Source organism: Excalfactoria chinensis, chromosome 15, assembly GCF_039878825.1.
Source record: "Excalfactoria chinensis isolate bCotChi1 chromosome 15, bCotChi1.hap2, whole genome shotgun sequence".
NCBI classification, from domain to species: Eukaryota; Metazoa; Chordata; class Aves; order Galliformes; family Phasianidae; genus Excalfactoria; species Excalfactoria chinensis.
In genome coordinates this window covers 5363245-5375638 of record NC_092839.1, presented here as the reverse complement: position 1 = coordinate 5375638, position 12394 = coordinate 5363245, and the positions used below count along the sequence as shown (strand labels likewise).

General features: G+C 42.6%; 1 protein-coding gene across 4 annotated transcripts in view; it reads right to left on the bottom strand.

The window, feature by feature from the left end:
• The window catches only part of EYA2 (EYA transcriptional coactivator and phosphatase 2), an 87971-nt gene extending 75857 nt beyond the window's left edge, over window positions 1–12114 (bottom strand). For 3 of the 4 annotated variants that reach the window (XM_072349995.1, XM_072349996.1, XM_072349997.1), the window contains exon 1: window positions 12005–12114. The gene's annotated coding sequence lies outside the window, so the exon portion shown is untranslated. Of the gene's footprint in view, window positions 1–11713; window positions 11764–12004 lie in introns of those variants that run through there. The other variant, XM_072349994.1, reaches the window with a different exon arrangement.
• Between the last annotated feature and the right edge of the window lie 280 nt (window positions 12115–12394).

Below are 12394 nucleotides of genomic sequence, written 5' to 3'. Positions count from 1 at the left end.
ACTCTGAAAAAAGCCCAGTATGCATTAACCTTTAGGAGTATATGCCAAGAAAAATCTCAGACGTTTATGTTCCAGTGACCACAAGATTGCAAGTTCCATACTGTTTCTTCTGGTAACGGTATTTGCACCAATACAGAAAGCATCCATTTGAGGAAGGACAGAGAGCATCGTGTTGGCACAACAAAACCCTTTCATTAAAGGAGACATCTGTGGCCCTTAATAGCATGTCTGCCGCGGGAGGTAGCACCTCGCTAGATTGGATTTCAAACCAGGTTCTGCTTGAGGTGTTGAGCAAAAGAGAACTGGCTGCAAGAAGGATAACACAGGCCTGGCAGGTTTTGTTTACTGTAGAATTAAAGGACCACTGCACAATTAACAAAAGACAACCAGCCTGTCTGTGGAATGGCAAGACAACATTTTGGGCAAGAGTTTGGCTTGCCAGAATAAGCGTTAAGAAAGCTTACTTAAAGCTCTCTCCTGAACCCACTGCCATTCAAACAGCTTTTCTAACTTGCTTCCCAGGATGAAAGCATAAATGTAAGGCTCTTTCTTGAGAAAAAGAGAGAAGCCTCCTAAAATGTTAGCTTGCCAACACAGCAACTGGGTCTATTAATACCTGCTGACACACAAGCCCCACTTGGTCATCTTCATATGCTACTGGTTAAGCTTTTGGCAAGATCCCTCTCTAAGTAAACCCTCTTCCCTTGCAAAGAGCAGGATCCCTGCCCTTCTCATTCAGTTTGCCTGCTCCTCCTGGGCACAGAGCTGCCATCACCAACAGGGAGCCAAGTGGCTCATGTGGAACTGAAAGCAAATCTTACCTTGTTTGTGATTTACACCAGGTAGAAAAATGCCATGCAAGCTTCAGGTAACACTTGAAAAGCCCTGAAGCCCAACATCTAGAGAAAATACTGATGTTATTTAAGGCCTTGGGCATGTGATCAAAGCAGTGGTCACTGTCTGATATCAAGTCCACCTCACCTGCACTGAGAAGATCCAGTCCCCACAGATCAGGATAGCACAAGTCCAATTTTCTGTGCAGGATGACTCGTGCCCACAGGATGCTCGGCATTAGCTCAGAGACTTCTGAGAAGGTGGGACCTAATTTTAGGTCCCATCGCTTATTACCTCCGGTGGGACACAGGAGCAGCCTTCTCCGTCAGCCTTCTGTTTCTCTCCCCGTCGCCACCTCAGAGCAGCAGCAACCCCCGCAGGACGGGAGGAAAAGGGCGGGAAAACAGCGCTGCGATGAGCGCGGGAGGAGGAACGGCGCGGCGCTCCTCACAGGGATCACACTTTGCTGCCACAGCCAATTGCCCGTGTCCTGTTTCTAAAGCTAGGTAAGTAGATGTCTTCTATCCAGCTTTCTCATTCTTGTTTTACTGCATCTGTTTAAATACAACATGAGCACAGAGTGGTTTCTTCAGGGATTGAGACCCATACTCTTCTACTTACACTCCCCCCTCCTTACACTTATGCTGTCAGGAAACAACAGTTCTGGAAGGATGGGAACTAAACCAAAGATTTGTTATTGCAGCAGAGGGATGACACTGGATATGCAAGTTTCTGGACACCAGAATGGTTCTCTGCGGGCAAAAAGGACTTAGGATCATAGAATCACAGGGTCGGAAAGGACCTACAAGATCACCCAGTCCAACCATCCTCCCAACACCACTGCTACCACAAGCCACTAAACTCTATCTTGTAGCTCCTCATCCAGATGCCTCTTGAACACTGCCAGGGATGGTGACTCCACCACCTCCCTGGGCAGCCATTCCTGTGCCTGACCACTCTCTGAGAGAAAAAGTTTTCTTCTTATATCTAATCTAAACCTCATCTGGTACAACTTGTGGTCATTTCCTTGGGTCCTGTTTGTTGCCTGGGAAGACTGATGTAACAGAGATGCTTAGTCATTGGGTTTGAGCTGTCAGTAGATGCAGATATTCTCTAGCAGTATTCTTTTAAACTGTGCTAAGTCTTGCAAGTCACTGAATGCTGTGACGAAGTGTATAAGACATCAGCAAGCAGCATCTTTAAAAAAAAACAAACCAAACAACACCACAATACAGTTCCTCCTCAGACAGTTTCCAGAATGCAGTACGTGCACTTTGGAAGAGAACTGAGCGTCAGTCAGGGTATTACTGCTTGCCAGGGCTCCTCCTCTGGAGCCATATCGAGTGTCTTTCCTCCTTGAACATGTCCTAGTGAATACCTCTGAAGCCTGCAGGTAAAATCCTTCCCCAGTCATTTTGCTCTGATTGATAGCTTTAGAGCCTTCCTTCACACAGCTTCAGCTGCTTTCCAGACCTTTATTTTTCTCCTTTTTCTAAGTGTCTGCTACAGGAAGTTGCTCTCGGCTCCTTTACCGTATGTTTCTCTCAAAACTGACATCTTTGTGTTGTAATGAAGGAACCCCTGAGTATTAGTGACAAATTAGTCACCAGCTAAAGACTACTTTCTTTTTATTTCTATACCAGGTGGAAGATATTAAAATCTCAAGATGAATTTCTCCTACTGTGCTACCATAAATCACCCCCCGCTTTTTAAAAGTGATTTAATTTTACTGCCCTTAAAACTCAAAAATAAAAATCCACCAGCTCAGTAAATACAGAAGTAAAACAGTGTTGAGAACTTCATCAAGGACACATCATGATGAAGCATCATAAGGAACATATTATATTTCCAATATTTATATTAAAAATGAATATTATCTTTTAAAGATGCTGCTCCTTCCCAAGAATGAAATATCCTATTTGATAGTCAAAAGCATCACCTTAAAAAGTTAGCAAAAAAATCTTTTCCCTTTGTTGTTTTATTATCTAACTTAATACAGCACAATACTTTCAATGTCTACAGAAAGTACTATACTGTCTGTATGGAAATGTGAAATCTTGTGCTGATTGTTCTTTGTTGAGAAACTTGTAAAGAAACAGCAAAAAAAACCTGTCATATTTTGCTGAAGTCACAGCAATACAGCAATAAATAAATAATGAAAAACTAGTGAAGACAGAAATTTGCCTTTTTTCTTTTTTTTTCTCCTACAAAGAGCTCTCAGTAGTATTTTAATAGCAATGTGCTTATTAAAAAGGTGATACTCAAAATATTAACTTCATAACTGCAGACTGACAGCATAGTTTTCTATTTTACAACACAGATAAACTTGTATGGTTTATAAATAATACTATATACGAGTGGCTCACTCAGGATTTCTAATTCAGCGGCTTCACCATTATATGCTTTTAATCATCAGTAGCCTAATAAATAACCCAGGTAGTAAAAGAGTTCCTTTTATAACTGAAAGCAACACTCAGACCAAGATGTAAAATCAGTCCTGCCCCACCAGCAAGAGACAGGGAGGAGTACCTATCAATAAACACAGAACACCAAGTCTACGTGCAATTGTCTCTTCCTCCATTTGCCAAAGAAAAAAAACGAGGAGTGGAAGATCAATTAAAAAGCAGAAATATAAAACCAAAGCATTAAAGACGATGAGATATTTAAGATCCCACAGCGCTTCTTACAAGTGCGGTGCATCACTCCCCCACTTCTCCTGGGGGAGTTCCAGCTCTGATAATTACTTTCTGCCTGCTCACAAAGTTCAAGTTCAAAATAATATTCGTTTTCCACTTCCTATCCGAAACCAGGGCACAATGCTTCTGTGCGCTGTTAAGCAACCAACCCACTCTGCAAACAGATAAACTGCTGCTGTGATTGAATAATCCTGATTTGTGGCATCAGGGATGAGGGGAAGAAGCAGCGCTAATATGTAGGAAGGAAAACACCCAATTCTAACATCAGTGCATCCTACTTCCAGCAGTAGCATCCTTTATTAGTTTCTATTCTAAACCAAGCATCGTCTCCACCCCTTACCCCCAACCTTGCAGGGGAACATAAGTGCTGTCTCAAAACTAATCTAGTCCATAAGTTTTACAAGATCTCAAATATTTTATAGAAGACTCAGTTTGCTTCCCTAGTCTCCCATCCCAGCCACTTCTCTTTCTCAAATTATCTTAATCTATTGCAGGAGACAGGAGGGACGGTTGCCAAACAAACAAAATTAAATCATATGTTTAGGGTAAATAAGCATTCTTTCAAATTACCACCTAAAATTTTCAGGTGCAGCAGTACTGAAGAGGGCAAAGTCGTTTTAAGAAGAGACAGCAAAGGTCTGCCAAAGTTTTTAAACAGAGAAGTCTTACATTGCCTTGTACACATATTTGCAGCATTGCAGAAAGATGTGTTTTAGGTCAGAAACCTAAGTTTGATTTTTATTCAAAGAGTACTGAATTTTATTAAAAACTACTTGCTCTAAAATAGACATTTACACAACAGTCTTTAAAGATTAAACAGAATTTTTGCTTATTTTATAACAGGAAATAAAGATAACTGGTGTCTGCCTTATTTTGCTGGTGAGGAGATAACTCCACCAACACATCCAAGCACATTAGGTCATAGACGGTGCTGGACGGAGTCAAATCACTGCAAGGTCTCTCAGTGCAGGAGGTTCCATTTGATGTTATGGCGAGGGCTGCAGCACCTCCTGCCTGGGGAGCTGTACGGCTTCCACTGGATCTGGATTTCTTTTGCTAACTGCTGCAGAAGACCTTTGCTAAGTTACAAATAAGGCCTATGAGTGCAGACAACACAGAGACATAGCAATTCCTGCTCATGTTTTGCAAGGCTCAGATGCCAGAGAAGTCAGCCTGACTTGCACAGACAGCCTTTACAATTGGAAACTTTTTTTGAAAAAATACACTTATGCAACAGATACAGAAGATTTAAAACTGTCCCCTCTCAGTAGGGGACATTCCTTATTTAAATGAGATGACTGAAAACTAGGGAGAGCAGGACCAGATCTTGCACAGATTTGCCCACAGTTAAGCACAGTGAAAGAGATATTTATTTTGCATTTACAAGCATTAAAGCTGACTTACTCCTAATTCTGTATCTCAGTGGAGAGGTGGAATATCAATACGGCACTTAACAAATGAGTTTAATAAATTTTAATAAAAGTTCTATCAAACCAAATAGTATCTATTTTTTAAAAAAAGTAAATTTGGACACGGCCAATAAAACGTTCAAATGCTTTGCTTTCAAGAGTATTACACTTCATTAAAAAACTGTGCTTCTATTTTGATAAAGAATGGATAAACAACATCTCTTTTCAAATAAGAACTATTGCTCAATTCTAAAAAAAATATAAAAATAATTGAGTCGTTTCAGCCACAAAAAATGAACGAAACATGCATTTGCATAGCGGTACTTCAGCTGAAGTTAACACTATCAGTATTTACTGGAAGTGAAGCATTTTGTAAGTACGTTTGGACTTGAATTAAAATCTTAAATAATCGTTAGAGAGTTAATCTCTAGTGACGGTAATCAAGTACAGAAGCACAGTCGCAAGGGGAATCAAAAGTGGTGATACAGATCTATATTCAAAACTGATCAAAGTTATTTCAAAGCAGTCGTAGAACAATTAAACAGCAGAAAATTGAATCAAGCATTTCATCAAAAGACACAACTTGCAATAGACGCAAAACTTGCCTTTAAGACAGCTGATGAGGATCTCTGCATGGTGCATGGACTAAGTTGTAAATAACAGGGGCCCTGAGAACACTTTGCTTACTCAACCTACTTAAAAAACAAGAAATTTCAGATGCCTTGCTTCACTTTCCCCTCACTGTTTCTTGTGGATGCTTGAGTAATCCTAGAGGCATTTCCACTTTTTAAGGCATTTGCTGAGTTTAAGAAATTTTCCCCACGTCCTCTTGCCTTTGTTTAGAAATACAACTCTTTCCTACTCCGGTCGAGTTGGTCTGTGAAGTCGCTCTCTTCAGCACAGAGCGAGGCATTGGTTCTCTGTGGGTTAACTAATTACTATCTGGGCTGACTAGTCCCAAACTATTCTTTTTATTTAGGATTTTTATTTATTTGTTTAGCTGGGATGTTCTCCTGAAAAACAAGGATGGCAAGTGAGGATTTCTGCACCATAAGACCAAACGTCTGAAATTAGGCATCGAAGAGTACAAAAATATCAGTTTTCTTAAAACCGTCTCTGCAGCTAAGAAGAGACAATTAAATTTGGGCCTTCTTTAATTACTGCAGCCCAGAAAAGTAGGAGCTCGCAGCCAGAAGGAGCCAGCAGAGAGGAGCCATGTCTGCAGAGCGACTTGGCTCTGACCAGGCTTGCAGTGCATAGTGCTGGTTAATTTAAAAACAACCCCATAGAATTTGTTTGCTGTTGGAATAATGGAAGACTTCAGTTTTGCTGAATTATTAGCTCATGTCACAGCAATGGCAAGTTGAGGTTCTACTATGTAACAGTTTCCTCTCAAAAAAGCAGAGAGGAGGTGAATGACACTGGTATTTCACGCAGCACTCACACAAAGACATGGACATGAAAGGATCTTAGGTTTGTAATCAAATACCTTAAACTTTCATTTCCTTAAGAGAAAACCGATTGGGAATAGGTTAGAAATGGACCATCATCGAGGAAATTTCTAACATCTGAAAAACAAACTTCTATAAATTCCTACCAGTCTCTGCCCATCAATAACAACCCTTCACCTGCTTTCCAAATTGCTGAGGCCCAAGGCACACACGGGCTCTCCCTGCCTCAACCCCATTTTCGCTCTTTCTATTCAAACCTGGCAGCAACAGTAAAGAAAACAACACACCAGCAGTCTTTCAAACAACAAAATCCCACACCCCAGCGAAACACGCAATCTGCTTCTACAAAAAATGTCAGTCAACAAATAGGCACAAATTTCACAATGGCTGAGGTCATTCCCTTTAAGTCATTAGGGTTTGTGGGTGAGTTTTCCTGGTGGTTTTAACATTGGTTTCTGTGATTGCAGTTATGCTTATTTATGCATTTAGAGCGTATGATCTAATACACTTAGGTTTAACTACTTCATTCTTTAGACATTCTTTCCAAATTATAAAAAGGATTCTTGGTGTTTTCACTGCCTTGGTAAAGAAACAAAATTGCTGTCCACATAATTTCTTAAAAATACGGAACAGAGTAAGTACTTGTTGAAAATAATTCAAGGAAAAAACCCTACACCAGACATTCCCCCCCTCAACACAGCAGTTATTTTTGTTTTCTCCCTAGCTATTTGAGAGAACCTACTACTCTTTAGAAATGGATGTTTTGGCTGGCTTCAAACGAAAACAAAAACAACAATATCCAGACCCTCGATGTACTTCAGTTACAACTTATAATCAACACTGAAGTTCAGTTTATTTTTTTTAACCTATTTTTACTGTTCTGCTTTTGAAAAAAACTGCACATTTGCGGTAAGCTTCACTCATACTGCATCTTCTACAGCCACTTTGATCGATACTATAATGCTCATTTTATTTGATGACTTTTGGTTATGATATACGAAAGGTCCTTGTCTGATAAAAATCATAAAATTCAATTTTCTGTTTTCCTAGCTGAAATTACCATTTTTTTCCCCTCCAAAGCAAAAAAAGAAAATCCCAAGCAACTCCCATTCCATTTCGGGTGGAGAAATTCACCAGCTTGTCAGAAATACTCAGAAACATTTTCAGAAAGCTCAAGTAAAAAATGCACATGTGCACCTCTCCGTCAGAATACTGTGTGCAGTGCATGGCTGCCAGCATCTATACATAAGTAGTATTAAAACAACTGAAATAACCTTTTCAAACATGAAGCCGTGGCTGTTTCTATACAAGGTATTTCCAGTGTCTCCAGTACTGTTCTCTATTTCCGAGCACACTGTAAAGAGAAACAGGAGCGGACAGCACCCAGAAAGTTTCAGAAGAGACAGAAAGGGCCCAGTCCTGCTCCATCCCTGCAGCCGGAGGCACCAACTCACCTGCTGGTTCCCAGCTCAGCATCACCACCAGCTGCAGCTGTCTCCAGTCCGGCTGTCACCCAACCACAACAACAGTGACAAAATGTAATTCAACAGCGCACAAAACATTCTGAATTTTTTAAGACATCAACCCCCATCTCCCTGTTTCTGTAAAATACAACTCACGGCTATGCTGCTTGTTGCTCCTACAACAACGTTCCAGGCTCCCCTCTCCCTTATGGCTCTTCTCTTTCTAGTGTCTTTTTTCATCCAACTCCATCTAAACCAACCCTCCACAAATTACAACAAACCTTCCTTAAAGTTCCCCACGAGCCTTACCATCGCCTTGCAGCATACTTCTGGCTTTCTATGGAGCCTCTGCACTTAAACACGAGGGAAAACGCCTTAACACAACTGCCCTAATGAAGCATTTCCCGGAGACAGAAGAGGTGACAAACAGAATGAGAGCAAAGCCAAGATGCCATCTCAACTTCAGGCAAACAACCTCTTCTGACCTCTGGCAGCTCCCACACTCTATTAAACAAAACGTATTCTCTCCATGTTAATGAACCATGTACAATCTAACAGATAACACTGATGCTAAATAAACATGTTTATAGGTGACTTCTAATGCTAGGGCTTAAGCAGCTGCAGACAAACAATTTTAAATGGGAAGGATTATGCCCATGTAATCTTTCTCTTCTCATTTTAGGTACTTTTGAAGTAATTTAAATACAATTAAAGTCCTACCAGGAAGTGTGTCTGAAAATAAGCTTAATTACTTTAAATTAAATATTCATTCTGTGACACATTCACTGGAACTGTCGATGTGGTGACAGTCACTGTTTTTGATCCAATTTTCCTCTCACACCATTTTCAGCAGTAAATCAACTTCTTGCCAAAGAAGGAAACTGGGTCTAGTTTTGTACACTGTGATCAAAAATATTTTGCAAGATGACTGCATAGTCCTACATCCTTATTCCTGTTTTCTCATCTCTCCTGATTTAACACTTTGGCAGCACAAAATCTACTGGCAAATGGCAACACCTCCAGGCCCTGAAGGACACAACCATGGTACACAACTATTTGCGTTCTAATTGAGGGGCTTATCCTCACCTGATTAAAGCAGGGTGTTTGTTAAACATCTTTACTTGAGTTAAGATCTGCAAATAAGGATGAAGAACTGTTTTAAGAATTGGGCTGCCGTAAACAATTGTTTTTTGATGAGAACTCTTAAAAACAGCCCCAGTCAAGATGGTCTTTCTGGCTTTTCATTAGAAAAGTGAGGGAAAGTTTTGATCAGTTCTACCTTTTCCTCTTTGGTGTAGCTATTTTCTGTCCTGTGTAGTACAATGTGAAACATAATGAAAAGAACTCGATTCTTAGTACAGCAGTTTCACTGTTGCTGTGCATAATACACGTGCATGCAGTAACTATCCATCAGAAAGGGCCATACAGGTTTTCCCAGTTAATCTACAAATTGAGCCCTCAACTTCTGGGATATATTAAAATTCATCATGTTAAATCTGCAGAGTTCCATAGTCTATGAAAGGATTTGAATTTGCAACTGAAGAGTTCATCCCTAATAAAAGTCACTACGACGAGGCAAAGTGAACTCAGAAACATTTTCCTGGCATTCTAAGAACCTTTTTTTTTTTTTTTTTAGAACAAAATTTTAAAAGCATTTTTCACTGCACAAGTAATCTTAACAATCATTTCCACAGATTAAGCCTAACAACCTGTGAATTTATTACAGAAGAAATTTACTGCAAGGAATAATTAGTCTTCAGCACTGTTCTTGCTTGCTTTCCAGCTGAAGACACCTTAAAGCCATCTGGTTACTGCAAAATTTGGCAGAGAAGAAACAAATCTTACTGACGAGAATTATAGCTGAATTCAGAATAGCTGCTTTACTGCTACACATCATAAATAACAGTCGGGAAGACAGCAGAAAATTACTGACTTCTTTAATTGTTTTCTTTCTCAGCAGCCTGCACCTACACACACCGACATACAAATGCAGCCACAGTGACTTCAGCAGAGCACCTTACTGGTTTGAGCTCCAACATACCACTAACATTTGCAGGATTCACAGTGAAACTATTTTCTTTTTCAGAAAAAATCCATCACATTGGCCATCGATGGAAGGAGAACAGCCAGAGGAACACGCGAGATTCTCAAAATGGTATTTTGAGATCATGGTCTGCGTATGAGTACGTGAGTCAAATCCCTTTGTACAATCAAGGTAAGTCTGTACACAGAACACCGAATGCAGGACTTAATGATGAAGGGGGAATTACCAACAATATATTTATTTCTCCCTAATGAAGCTTTTCTAATGAAATTTAATACTGCCAAGGTTGCGAGATATTTGAAACAGGAGCCCATTTCAAACCTTTCAGCCAAACGCTGGTGATAGCATTAGCAAGGCGTGGGAATCGAGTCTGTACGTAGTGCTGTACAAGAAAATGAGCTGAGGGGAGCGGGCTGAACAAAGCAAAGCAAAATAGAAAGAACGGTGGCCTCAGACCAGAGGAGTAAAGGAGTACACACTTGTTATTAGGCCAAATGTTTTGACCTGCTGGTTGGGAACATAGAAGAGAAAGAGAGATGAGAACTGGCTGGACGATGTGACTCAAAAACTTAATTTTGCATCATACAGGAAATTTATTATTACCATTTTTTGTTTAAATTGCAAATCAGAGTAATTAAATCAAGTTACTTGCTGTAGCACCATTGCAAGTGAATTTTCAACATACATTTTAAAAGGTTTTGGAATGTTTCCAAAGCTGCAAATGCTAAGTATTTTCGGGGTATTTGTACGGTAAGCCTTTCCTATTTACGTATGTAATATTTAAGCCCATAATATTTGAGCCTTAAGTTTCAAGGCAGAATTAAGAATTCAGGTTTGTATTAGAGAAGAAACAGTTTATTCCAAGCAAAACGGGCGAGGAGAAAAATTATCTCGTACGTAGCAACATGTAACGCAAACCACAGTGCAACGTGGGATGCACGGAAGGAGCTACAAAACATCAGCTTACACATAGAAGCTGTAGTTTGAATACATCCCAGCTTTTAGGCACCAGATCCCCCCAACACACAGAGCGGGCAGAAAGCAGTTCGTCGTGCTTCCCCAAAGTTTCCGGGGAAAACCTCCTGGAAAGTGCAGAGCAGAAGGAGGAGGCTCTCAGCAAATCACAAAGTCCACAAGAAGGACTAAACAATGCGATACTCCTGCTATTGCCCTGAACGAAGTCAAGGGATATGTGAATTTGATACCGTGTTGAACAGAGTTCCCGTTAATAAATGTGATTAAACGTTTATTGGTTAACCATACGCATTTAATAACTAAAATGTCACCCTGCAGAACACAGCACCATTCGAAACGTCCGAAAACGGGATTTGTGTACCATCGCTAATTTCCGTACGCGGCTGTTCGCTGCGCTCGGGCATAACGTAACGCTCCAAAAAGTGTACTTCAAGCGCATCAATCACCCGAGAAATTTTCCTCACAGGAGCAATTGCAAAAAAAGAGCATAACTAACTTTATTTAAACGCACATTTCAGTTTGCAATCGAATAACTAACCGAAGCTGGCTTAAGGTAAGCCGGACGGTCCGCAGCGCATCAAATAACCGCACCAATTAACCCCGCCGCAGCCCGTAGGACCCGAGGCGCTGTCGCGTTTCGCCCCGCAGCGCGTCCGCGGGAAGCGGCGGGGCCGGGACAGGCGCTGCCCTCCGCTCCGGGTCCCGTCCCGCTCCGCGCCGTCCGTGGACGCGGGATCGACGCGGGATGGACGCGTGCAGCCGCTCACGGAACCCCGCCGCCTCCAGCCCATCTGCGGGTGCGGGGAGGGCAGCGGACTGTCGTTCCCCCGCCCGTACTCACCGGAGCCGCAGCGCTGCGGAGTGTGCGCGCCCGCCGCGGGCGCAGTGAGCATGTGCGAGGCAGGCGCGCATGCCCGCGGATAGGAGCGGAGCGGAGCGGGGCGGCGGCACCGCACCCCGCGCTGCGCCCACCCCTCCCCGCCGCTCTTGTGACCTCGCGAGGGTCCGTCCCCAGCGAGCCCGACCTGTTGCTTCCCCGCAGCGAGCCTGCCCCGGGGCAGCCCCGCACCCCGCCGCCGGCCCCGCACAGCCGCGCAGAGTCCCGCAGGCGGCCGTCCCGCCCCGCACCTACCGCACGCGTGGGGCCGCGCCGCCTCGCAGCGTGCGCCCTCGGAGCTGTCCCGCCGCTCGCTGCAGCCCGGCCCGGCGGAGGAGGAGCTTCCAGCGGCTCCCGCACGCCGCGGGGCCCGGCCGGAGCGCGGGGCAGCCTCTTGCTGCGGTCACCAACGTGTCCCCCTGAGCGATCCCGCTTCTCTGCTTGCTGTGCTCAGCGCTCCCCCGCGCTTTCTAACTTGCCGGGCCGTGCTTTCACTTGGTAGCAGGTACTCCCTCAGCGTGCTTTCTGCTTTCAGCTTTATCCGGACTGATGCTCTCAACTTACGTTTAGCTGTATGTTTTTAAGAGGGATTCTTGGTTTAAAACGTGGGCATTTGAACACAACATTGTCTCCCGTGTCAATTTT